The sequence below is a fragment of the Taurulus bubalis genome, assembly GCF_910589615.1.
Source record: "Taurulus bubalis genome assembly, chromosome: 5".
In the NCBI taxonomy this organism is placed as follows: Eukaryota; Metazoa; Chordata; class Actinopteri; order Perciformes; family Cottidae; genus Taurulus; species Taurulus bubalis.
The window spans coordinates 17,533,720-17,546,266 of record NC_136593.1 but is presented as its reverse complement, the minus strand read 5'-3'; positions in this window follow the sequence as shown (position 1 = coordinate 17,546,266).

Below are 12,547 nucleotides of genomic sequence, written 5' to 3'. Positions count from 1 at the left end.
AAAATATATTTAAAATTAGCACCCATTAAAAAATCCTTTAAAAACAGTTATTTAATAAATATTCAATAAAACATATGGGTAGGTTCATGAACTGAATTTGATGTATTCTATATTAAATCAGACACTGAGGGCACAGCGAAATACATCTCCTTTCAACCCAAAATGCTTTGTGCCTCACGGTTAGGGGGTACTTGGCTGAAAGAATATTTCACAGGGGGTACATCACTGAAAAAAGGTTGAGAACCACTGCAATAGGATATGGTGCGTGTACACGCTTGAGGCTGTCGCAGTGGATGGTTTTATTAAGTAGACAAATGGCTGCAGCCGCTTGCAGTTGTCACACTAATCAATCAGCAGCTGGTGTCCACAGACACCATAAGTGTCTTATGAGACACAGCCTCATAAGAGTCGGTCCGTTTTTTAAAATTAAATTGTGCCTTTACTTCCATCAGTTGGAGCATCCAGGTTTTTCATGTTATCTCAGTATACTAACTTGAGAGGCATTTTCGGCAAACCAAAGATCCCAAAAGAACTAGTTAAATGTTTTAATAGCTGGTAGCTTTGTGGTTGATTCAAATTTCCTCAGACTAAACAAAAAAACCTTAAAAGTCTTATAAATCTTACCCATAATACTCTGGTTTAGAGCATTTATTTGTGTCTATTTGTATTTACACATCACACAAGAGGATGTATAAAAAGACTTTCTGTACTATATATGTGTTTCAGTCATGCAGGCAGCGTGGCTCTGTGGATGACTGTCAGTCCACCACCTTTGTTCAGGCTGCAACATCTCAATATCTCAACTATGGATTGCTATGAGACTGCTGACTTTGGTGATACCACCACCATAAGGTTGTCCTTTTTGATTTTGGATTGCTATAAAATGATGTGTAAATATTTCTGGATGTAGAGGATACATTTGAATTACTTTATGATCCTCTTGACTTTGCTGACAGGTATAGTTCTTCTTTGGCAAAAGAAGAGGATGGTGACCCGAAACACACTGATAGGCTCATTATGCGGTTCGCTAAATATCAGTGATGGGTCATAACCTTTTCACAATACACATTTTGACTAGTCACAGTCGAGTTGTTCCTACTGTCATTACACTAACGGCTCGATGGACTGACTATGCAGCAACAGTGCTTTGGTGGAGAAGACTTCAGGAGAAGTCCTTCAGGGGCAGCGCGGGGCACCAAAAGGTAACGTTAGACTTGATGCAGAAGTTCCGGAGGTGGCTCCTTGAATTGAGGGTCTATGCACCCACCATGACCCCTGCAGCCACTCCTTTAGAGATATCAAGACACTGAACTTTTGCCTGCCTCAGATGTGTCCCTCCTGGCTTCCCTCCTCTGTTGAATTGTGAGCATGCATGCATGCGTGCCTAACGAGTAAAGAAGCAAATCCCCACCTGATGAGAAGACTCAAGTGTTTTTCTTCTCATCCAGTCTCGCGACTAAACCCCTCGTCTCATTTCATGCATGCTGTGCTCCTGATCAAAGGCAAATTACAGCACACCTCATAGTGAGACTAATGATGTGTTTTAAGAGTGACTGATCCACTCTTGAAAAAGAAGTGGCACTCTGAACGCTGCCTCAGACTGAACCAATAAAATAGTTATACTGTCATAAGAAATGCATGCCTAAAAGTTGGTTTTCCCTGTTGCAGTTGAATGATTAATTTCAAACTTTGTGTGAGGCCGTGGGTCATGATTATTCAAAGAGGAAAATAGCTTATAGTCTGTGTTTTTATTTATACCTCTTTCAAACAAAATTAATAACCTTCAGTTTTTCAACAATGGTGAGACAATTTGTTCAGTCTGTAAATGAACTTTTAGTCACCTTCCCTCTTAGAGCGAGTGAAGAGTGAAGCTTTTATGAGCAAGTGCTATGAGTCAGTTTGATGGAGGGGACACTGAGCATCGAGCAGAACATAAAAAGGAGGATATAGAAAGAGTCACTTATGTCAAGTAGCTCAGCTGCTCCGTGCTCAGGCCACTGCCACGTCCCATCAGGTCTGAGATCAAGGGGATCGTAACACAACGTGTGTGTGTTGTCTTCAAACCCAGAGAGGAAATCAGTCATGTGTTCAGTGCGGGTCGACAGCCAAACATGCTTCAATGATCTGCCTTGCTTTCAGCATCATTTCTTTTTTTAGATTTTGACAATGTCAGGTTAAATATTAATGATCTGAGGTTGCTTCAAAGGAGTCATGGAGGGAGGGGGAAAGTTGGCAACAGACAAAAGTGGGTGAGGAATTTGCAAAAGACAAGAAGGAGACCTAATCTATTATTGCTTAGCTTCAATAGTTCTTATAGTTTTATGATTACATATACATATATATATATATATATATATATATATATATATATATATATATGTATATATGTATATATATATCCAAATACATAGAACATATACTGCATACTGAATGCACAATCTGCGTCATGAATATGCATACGGGACAAAGGCAATGCAATTGACATCCAAAATTGTAATGTTTCAGCCATAAATTGACTGTGAAATGATGTCAAACTCCCTACACATTTAATATGATATTTTGCAGGAGTAGTAGTTTGCCGTGATGAATATTGTGTAAGTATGAATAAGAAGTCAGTTGTGTGTAGGTAATCATTAGCAGTGGTTATTTTCACTCTTGTTGCCCGTTCAGCAGATTGCTGCTTGAAGCATTCTCAAGAACCGTGATCCAAACAACTTCTCGCTCAACGCTGCACTTCCTTCTGTTCTGAGCGATACAGCTGCCGAATGGGAAATTGATCAGATCAACGGTCAGACAGAGACTCTTTCTATCTTAGTTAGAATCTGCCAATGGACATGTAGATCCACCAACTGTGGCAGGACCACTGGGAAATGGCTGGTGGATGTAAACAGGGGTGAGTGCTGCTGCAGACAGAAGCTGCAAGGCTGCAACAAAGATCCAAAGATGCAAAGATGCAACAAAACATGCGGTCCAGTGGTTCTTATAGATGCCAACTGTGGCAACTGGTTGGTCACTGAGTGTGATGTGATGTTTTAAAGAAGCCATCTCCTTGATTTACATACCTTTAAGAGTTCTTCTTCTGAGAGGGCCCATGTTTCTGTAAATGGTCTCCTTGACTGAAAGAGCAACTCTGATTGGCCACAGAAGTAAAGAGAGGAAAAGCTCTCTGCTTTGACCTGGCTGATGCCCAGGACTCAGGTCTGAAGAGGGGCCCTCATCGCCAGCCTGAGTGGATGAGTGCTGCTTCTCTTTTTCAGTAATGAGAAGTCAGAAGAGAAGAAGTTTGAAAAAAAACGTGACAGCACGCATTAAGCTTGGTGGCCACGTGTCGACGTAGCACATGGTAGCAAGCTTAATCAATATTGAAATATCATATAAACAAATGAGGTCTCTGCTGGATTACTGTGTTCCAAATAATCATGCATGAGCCTTCCCTAAGCCCCTTTGTTACTGTTGATAGGCCACACGGCGTGTCAAAATGGCACACCAGATTTCTGTAATAATAGTTCTGGATTATCAGTGAAAAGTAGACAGAAAGGGCCACAATATGCATTTGAGAGCTACGTGGGCAATATAATTTGTCGGCAGACTATAAAGTAGTGAATGGGGCTCAGCAGTCCCAATGTCACAGAAGGCCTTCTGACTTATGTGAGGACTGGGCTGTGTTGCATCTTGTCTCAATCTGTATCTCAAGGATTTTGTGTGCTGAATTATGGGTCTTCCGTTTGTTATGTTCTTCCTTGCTTCTCGGTATTCATTTAGGTTTTGCGTCACTGGATTTTTTTTCGGTGCGTTCACTCTCCCTGTGTCATGTCTGGTTAGGCTTCCTTGCCTGTGTGTGTTTAAACACCATTATTGATTGCATGCCAGGTCCTGATTAGTTTCACCTGTCCCTCGTCAGCACTGCGGTCACCAGACCACCTGCTCACCTGTTCCCACTTCCACATTAATCAGAGACTACACATACCAGCCCAGTTCCTCTGCTCCCTATTGGCTTGTCTTAATTTGTTTGGAGTACTGAGCCAGCTTGCCGGCATCCTCGCCTGCTGTTTTGTTGGCCTCATGTCTTTAAGCTATTTCTATTAAATCATGGGATAGTTTCTGCTGTCTCCTCATCTTTGTCTGCATTTGAGTCCATCCCTTACTTTCCAATCGTGATAGTGTGAGTGTAAGGCTCAGACACAAGTCTGGACAACTCACGTGATGGACAAACAGGAAAACCATGTTCCTGCACAACAATCAATAAAGTTTTTTTTAAGCTAAGTTAACTAAGCTGAAGTCACTTTCATTATCTAATATAAAACAAAATAATTTGTTTAAAGCCGTAAGGCAACAAATACGACACTTTCCTCTCCACTTTGTGGATATCTGCTGTCGGTCGGGGCTTTGCGGGTCAAGTAATGAAAAGAAGAAGGAAGCTGTGTTATAAAGAAATATTTAATTACTGTTGCTGAGTATAATTCTGTGACATTGTATGATTTACACCTCCCCGACGGCATGTGTAACTATTTAAACGTATCATCTGGTGTATTCCCGGATGTTTGAGCCACTAGATGGGGTAAAGGGTAGAGGACATTGACATGCGACCAAATGAAGCGCACCTTTACTTTGAATACATTTACAGATGTAAGTATACAACTCACTGAAATGTGTCAAATAAGTCTAGTCGTTTTTAGACATTTTAAAGCGTAAATATTACATACTATAAATGTGTATTTAAGATACTAAATCCAATTAGTCTGATACTAAAATAACGTAAAATTGGAGCTTGAGAATTACACAGGAATGACTGGAAATAAGTACGGTAAACACACCGGATCAAATACATGTATTTAAAAGGATTGACACTGAAATGCATGTTGGATTCAAAATTAAACATGCTTTAGTGAGTATGTATTTTAATGAGGATTCATTATTAGGTGACTTATTTTGGGGAGGCACTTTATTCTGGCAATCAGAACTCAACTGAATAGCTGAATATATTACCCAATTTTAAATATTAGTCCTTTTCATCAGTAGCTGCAATGTAATGACTTGGCATTTGTGAGTAATATGTTTTTGTCTAAATGTTAACATGTTGTGTTGCCATCATTAACACCCCATGGCCAGGAAAATGTTCCCATGGTTCCCATTATAATACTGCGTGCCTTATGAAAAACGAATATCCTCAAAACGTCTTAATTATTTCCACTCTGTTATCTGTGAGTGTTGTTGCATAATTTAAGGGGCTAATTACTACAGTGTGGACAAATTAATTTTACGTGTCACAAACATGACATGAGGCAGTGTGTATACAGCATCTTCTTAAAGGTACAGTATCTCCTTCTTCACCTGTGCTCAAGATGAAATGTCTTCTGTGTGTGCTGCATCTATATTGACGATTATTTGTATTATTACAATCTGTAGTCTGTGTCATCCAACTTCATAGTGCTGTCACAATAAATTGCCAGAGTGCTCCTTTAACACAGAAAAGGCATCTTTATTAAAATATGTTTCAAACTTTAAGAAGCAAACATGGACAATAAATATCAAGAATATTCCAAATAGATACAACAAGAAAGGATGGGACTAATTTGAGATTGGGTGTAATGTTGTTGTTGGATTTCAGCCGTGTGTCGTCCAAAGCACGAAAACAGAAAACTCACACTTTATCACTTTATGAAGGGAAACGCATGGTAACATGCAATGAAATTCAAAAATGGCTGTTTAGCACCATTTGGCTTCATGAAGCAATTATAATGCAACATGTTTATGAGAGCTTCAAAGTAAATGCAACTGTTCTTGCTCGATACCCATGTAACGGTAGAAAAACTATATATATATATATATATATATATATATATATATATATATATATATATATATATATATATATATATATATATATATATATATATATATATATATATATATATATATATATATATATATACTATAGATCTATCTATATCTATAATGACAAATTCAAAGTACATATGTTTGTGTCCCACACTGACATCTGGTGGCCAGTTTAAGACCTCTCACTCTCGTCTTGTGAAGCTTTGAGGACAGTTTTCAGAGTTAACAGACCACTTCCTGTGGCAGAACATATCGTCACCTCCCGAGCTACAACTCACGGCCTCAAGTGTGACCGACGCTCTGAAATGAGTGCAATCTTTCGTTTTCCGGCGCCATTCTCCATCATAACGCAGTGACTCTCCTGCCAGGGTGTCACGCATTCAGCATCTGAGGCCAAGGACTCTGTCGGATGGAGAAGGATCAATATGTCACCATCTGAATTTGTGTGTGTGTGTTTGTGAGTGTTTGTTATCGTCAGGGTCAGGAGGAGATGATGGTCTGAAGCTTCTTTGTTGGCGGTATTAATTGAGTTGAACAGAGAGTGAGCTGATGTCACGCAGCTCAGGGTCGGTAAAGGGCCGCCTTCACGCCTACTGTTGATGAAACGGGTTGCGCGGTCAACTCCATGAGGTTGAATTCAGGCTGTTTAAAAAAAAATTATAATAAAATAGTTTAATCTTTTTTAGGGCGCTACAAAGTGTGCATCCAAATGTGAGAAATGCTTCTTACTACATTCAGTTTTTCTCCCTGTATTTCAAAGAATATGCAGCACCTTGACATATTGAATAAGCTCTAAACCTTCGAGTGATTTATCTCGTGGCACTGGAGTTGGGCATACTAAGTTTCCTTTTTTTTTTCGAAGCACTATGCACATCTGACACACACATTCGCCTACTACAAAAGGTTCGGTCAGGCCTGTGAGAGTGACGGATGATTTAGTGAGTGATATAAAAAGTCTTCCAGCAAGGACACAGAAAAGATAGGAAGCCCTGCGTGGGCCGAGTCGGTGTTTACTACATGACTCACACGCCTCCCTGTAAACCAAGAGCCGGTCCCACAAACACACTCACACACAAACGCGTGTCTTGCTTTCAAGTTGAGTTACAGCCTAACTGGCGCATGATGTGTTTTGCATAGCCCTTTCTGCATCACAACATCAAGTACCAAGTCATCAATGTAGCATGATGGCGTTAAAGACAGGCTGCAGGGGCTGGACATGGAGTCATCGGCAAAAAACCAGCACAGAAACATTCTGGTCAAACACACACATTTTAAAGCAGCTTCTCTGTTATAACCGTACAGTAGGAACAGCGTGAAGTTGACAACCAAGGGTTGTGTCGAGCCACAGCTTCTACTAGAGAGCACTTTACAACACAATTACTCCACACACACAGTCATTGTTGAAATTAACAGTCTTAATTCAGTCAAGTGTGTGGCTTCGGCGTATTTAATTGAGCCGCGACATTATCTTATGTACGCTAACTGAATTGCTTTAGCAAGTAGCAAGGCAGGGCACACACACACACACACACACACACACACACACACACACACACACACACACACACACACACACACAGACAGTGGATCTCCACCGCGGGAAGAATTGCAAGGAGCTCCGCACAGCATGCTAATAAGCAGGCAGTCAGCCAAGAAATACACAAATCAGATATACATCTGCGTTCTGACCTCTCCACTGGCCCGTAGCAGAAAACAAAGTGGAAATAATGAAAGGTACATTTGGACTTACACAAAAGGCAGCTTTTTTGTGTAGTTATATTGTCCGAGTGCCTAAGCTGTGGAAAACTAGCTCATAAGACTTTTGATTTCTGCATGATACTCAGTGCTGGAGTATAGTGGCACCAAACTGTCTTGAGACTCCCTTCGTGCTCTATGTTGGAGGCTTCTTTGTTGCAGTAGAACAAAGGCTGTTTGGCCTCTGGAACAAGTATACGAGTATATGCAAAGGTGATGATCGAAACCCAAGCTCCATCTCTAGCTTGACTGTTACAGCTGCAACGGTGGCATGATGCTGACGGGATTTTGTTTTTTAAAATGGAAGCTGTGGTCTGCAACTTGTAGTTCTTCCAAATCAGTTTGTATGTTTTTCTTCTGTGTTCTTTTAAATGAGTGCAACAAGCTGTGAGAACAACACTGACATGTCATCACCTCACACAGCTGCCCCAGAGAGCTCAGGGGAACTGCAGCGTTGGGTGATCGTCATTATTTTTTCTGGGGTTGTAGCTATGAGCAAAATGGTTCACATTACATCATTACATAGTCATATGATCCATTGCTAATATAAAATATGGATTTGTGCACCTTCAATTCTCTAAACAGGCAACATCTCTTCAATCCGGTTAGAAATGTATAAATGGTGATCATTCTGAAACAGCTCAACACTCGTGTGTCGACAGGTGTGACTGAACCATTAAACCTGCCCAGCGTGGAAAGCTACATCTTTAAGTGTTAATGTGGCATATGGAAATTAGGTAAAACATAATACTAAGACTCAACCATGAACACCCATGGAAGATTTTGAAAGAAGAGACATCCCTCCTCACCACCACCACCATCATCAAAACACATAATGAGGAAATATGTTTTGGAGTAATAGTGTTTATTTAGCAGCTCAAGAGCTAACTTACATCGGTGACCAGAAACACAACTCCAAATAAATGACGGTGTTGCTCTGTGTCCACTGGGTGTGTAAGTTAGTCAGGTGTGTGTGTGTGTGTGTGTGTGTGTGTGTGTGTGTGTGTGTGTGTGTGTGTGTGTGTGTGTGTGTGTGTGTGTGTGTGTGTGTGTGTGTGTGTGAGAGACGTTTAAATTGTTGTATAGTTCTGTCCCCTAGTGGTCCAAAATGATCAATGCAGCATGAAATTAATTGGTGGTTTGCAATAATATTACCCTTAAAATCAATGCCGTTCATGTGATGCGTGTATGATTACACTCCTTGTTTTATAGTATCGACCAAAATGAATCACTTTAGTTTTAATTTCCAAGAAAGAATTGCAGGTTTGATTCCTCAAGGGGGAATAGTCTGGAAGGTTTAGAGGAAAGACAGTGCGGCTACCTGACATTCCTCATTAATCTCCCCTTCCTTTCCCGTCTCTCCAGCCACTGAGAACATCTTCAATCACCGTGATTTGTGAGACCGATGTTGCAAACAATACCATCCATGAGGTTGTTTCTCGATGACTAATGTCCTTGAAAACAGGGTGTGTGGCATTTCATTCTGTGTGTTTGATAACTCTGAGCAGCAATTTAAAACAGGAAGAAGAGGACAAAGACAACCAATAACCAGTTGACTTCTCTGTTTTTCTTATTTTATTTATTAGATGAAAGAAATGTGGAATTATCATCAGCAATAAATAGACAGACCCACAGGTCCTGTAAAAAAAACTACTTGAGGCACCAGTCAGAGGACCACCGAGTACGTCCACATTTACTGCTGTTTATCATTATTATGAGTCGGTTTTATCACCTGAGACTCCTGCAGAACAGTGTCTCTGGTCTACCTATTGCTAATCTTACTCAGGAAACCCTGAGGGTGTCGTTGTAGAGGCGCAGTAATAAAGCCCACAGCAGGGAGGCAGAGACCGCGATGGGGGGGCTAATTTAATATTCCAGGCCCTTTTGGGGAGGTCATTGCCACAAAGTAAACCTCTTCTGTACCGAAGCCCAGGTCTATTTCTGACTTGTCTTAAAGGGGTGGATGATAACTGGAAAAGGAGGGGGCATAGTTATGACCATAAAATTGTGACTCTTTCATTTGGGAAATATTTAAAAAAATGATGTCCAAAGACATTAAGAACAAATGGGAGTGTTTCCTGCCTCTGTTTACTAATGTGTATCTTGGGCCCAAACTATTTGAATCATAGGTTGTTTCTCCTGAGCAATATAACGTAGTAAGGGATGACGTACACCTGCGCTGAGGCATGCGCATCGGGTGGGAGTCGGTCCTGTGTGTGTGTGTGTGTGTGTGTGTGTGTGTGTGTGTGTGTGTGTGTGTGTGTGTGTGTGTGTACGTGTGTTCCTTCCACGAATTCATTGCTGCTCCCTGTTGCATCCTCTTAGGTTAAGTGTGAGTCAGCACATGTGAGTCCAGGATCTGACGTCCTACAGCGAAGGTATGAATACAGATTGTGAAAGGGGGTGTGTGTGACTTCCCCCCACACCCCGACACCCCACCCTGTCCTGGACAATGCAGGGGGCGGTGGGCCGGTTATCGACGTGACAGAACACGGGCTGTCTCATACCTCCAGCAGCCGGATGGGTTGTGTGAAACGCCTATGAGCTTGGACATGGACTTCCTGGAAAGACCTTTGGAGCCACACGACCGGAGTGGGAGGGGGCTAGTTGAAGTATAGAAGGGGTAATTTATAAGTCCTTGTTCCAAAAATAGAGAGTTCTGCCGTCTCTCTCTTTTTTTGTGTATTCTTTGGGATAATTGAGGTAATCTACATCTTTATTTTATCATAATATAACTGAGCTGGTTGAATAATCGGCTGAGCATGTGGGGCAGAGTAGACCAACCGCTCCCTGGGTAGCATGACGCAGTATGTAGTAAGAGAGGGTCACACAGCAGGACCATGGACGTAAACCACGCCAGTTCTTTGGGAAAGCAACACTGAGCATGCTCCGTGACCCCTGCTGACCAGCCTCTCCACAGTCTGGTGGGGATTTCTCCTGGACCCCAGAGGACGCTCCGCGGCTTCGCCTGCTGTGCAGAAAAAACAGAAAATCTCAGTCTTTCTTTTGCTTTTTCTCACACAGCATTTCCATGTGAAATATACAATCCCTCCTCTAAAATAGTTTGTCTAACTCACAGATTAAACACAGATTTTGCACGTCTGAGAGCATGTGTGAATGCACGATGACATCGGTGCTTATTCTCTGAATCATATTTTATAACCACCTTGTGTTTCTTCGTGTAACGCTTCAGTGCACATAGAACGTACAGTCTGTTCTGTACCCAGAGGGAAATACACTTGCAGTGACACTTCCCGAACTCGGAGTGAATCCGCCGCTCTTCAATTAAGACTCTGCCCGGATGTGTCCCGGCCACACTTCCCCCTGCTGACGTAGCTGACGTAGCAGACCTGCGAACGCTCTCCGGCTCTCGAGTACTGTGACGTCTGCTGAATTCAGGAATTTACAACTGTGCTCTGGTTATTGCCTCTGCTCCAGAGTCTGACACAAGAACAGCATCAATGTGATGTGGCTGTAACTACGGAGACTGGGTTGTGACATCATGGAGGCTACTGTTTCACATGTGGGTCATTTTAATAACAGGGGTTATATCAGTTAGACTTTATTATGGGAAAATTCATATACATTTCAATCATTTTGTATTGAAATGTAAGTACCTTTCTTTCATTTTTTTTTATATAATATCATTTATATCATAAAAAATATCCGCTATTAAAAATACAAATGAAGAAAGCAGTTAAGGAAATATACTTTAAATAAAATAATTAAATACATTTTATGAAACCTCCCAACCCTAAAACATGCTTGACCATTCACACACACACACACACACACACACACACACACACACACACACACACACACACACACACACACACACACACACACACACACACACACACACACACACAGATATTGATCTAGCCTTTGTATATTCTGTTAAGTTACCCCTGCGCCCCTCCCTGGCTGACCCTCAGACCTCTGTCTGGCAGTGATGATGTCAGACACAGAGGTCACCAGAGGTTATCACAACCGGCTCTCAGAGCAGTTTGGGCCTTGAGTGTCTGAACGCTCCCACCAGACTGACAGTGGTCAAATAAGCCACTCCATGCCAAGTCAGCATCCCCCTACACATACACACACATACACATACACACACACACACACACACACACACAGACCCGCGGGATGAAGTCGCTCTTGAGCACGAACAGAGCTCCACATGTTTGTGTGTGTGGCGTGACAGTTGGCAACTCCACTCTTAACGCTCTATAAGGCTTTTTTTAAATTTGACCTTTGACCTTAATGATCTGTAACTCCAACTTCTAGATGTAAGCGAGTCCTCTGTAGAGTTAATGATGTTTGCTAGGAGCCCTCAGAGGTTATGGGGAATTGTAGAAAGCTTTTCAGGATGGTTTGGGATAGTTGAAGCTTCTCAGGGTCATCAGGTTTTGTGGGGTCTTTGAAGTTTAGGGCGCATCATTCACTTTGAAGCCCCTCCCTTTGTAACATTAGTCTTCTTCCTGCTTTTAAGCGTTGTTTCATTTGGTAAAGATGGGAAAAGATTCTCGTTCACAGCCTGAGAGAGTAGCAGCAGGTAATATCTAAAAGCAAGTTTGAAGCTTAACAGCTGCAGAGGAGCAGCTGCGTACAGCCTAATGGTTTCATTCATGTCCTAAAATGGCCTTGTTCTCTACCATTTGGTGATTGATTATTTTGCTATTGCAGTATTACTCTCAGTTGGATGATGTTTTGCATTGAATGGGATTAGTCCCATATAGAGTGTGACTAAAAATAAGAACACAACTATGGATATTTGATTGCATTTCATAATGAATGATTGGATTTTTTCCACTGCCTTTCCCCAGTTCAGAACTTCTCTACAATCCTTTAGAGATCACTAAATCAAATGACCATCCATTTTAGATAAAATCATTGTTGATGAAAGAAATTTATTTTTTCCATCTTTTTTTTCCATCTTTTCTTGGAAAAC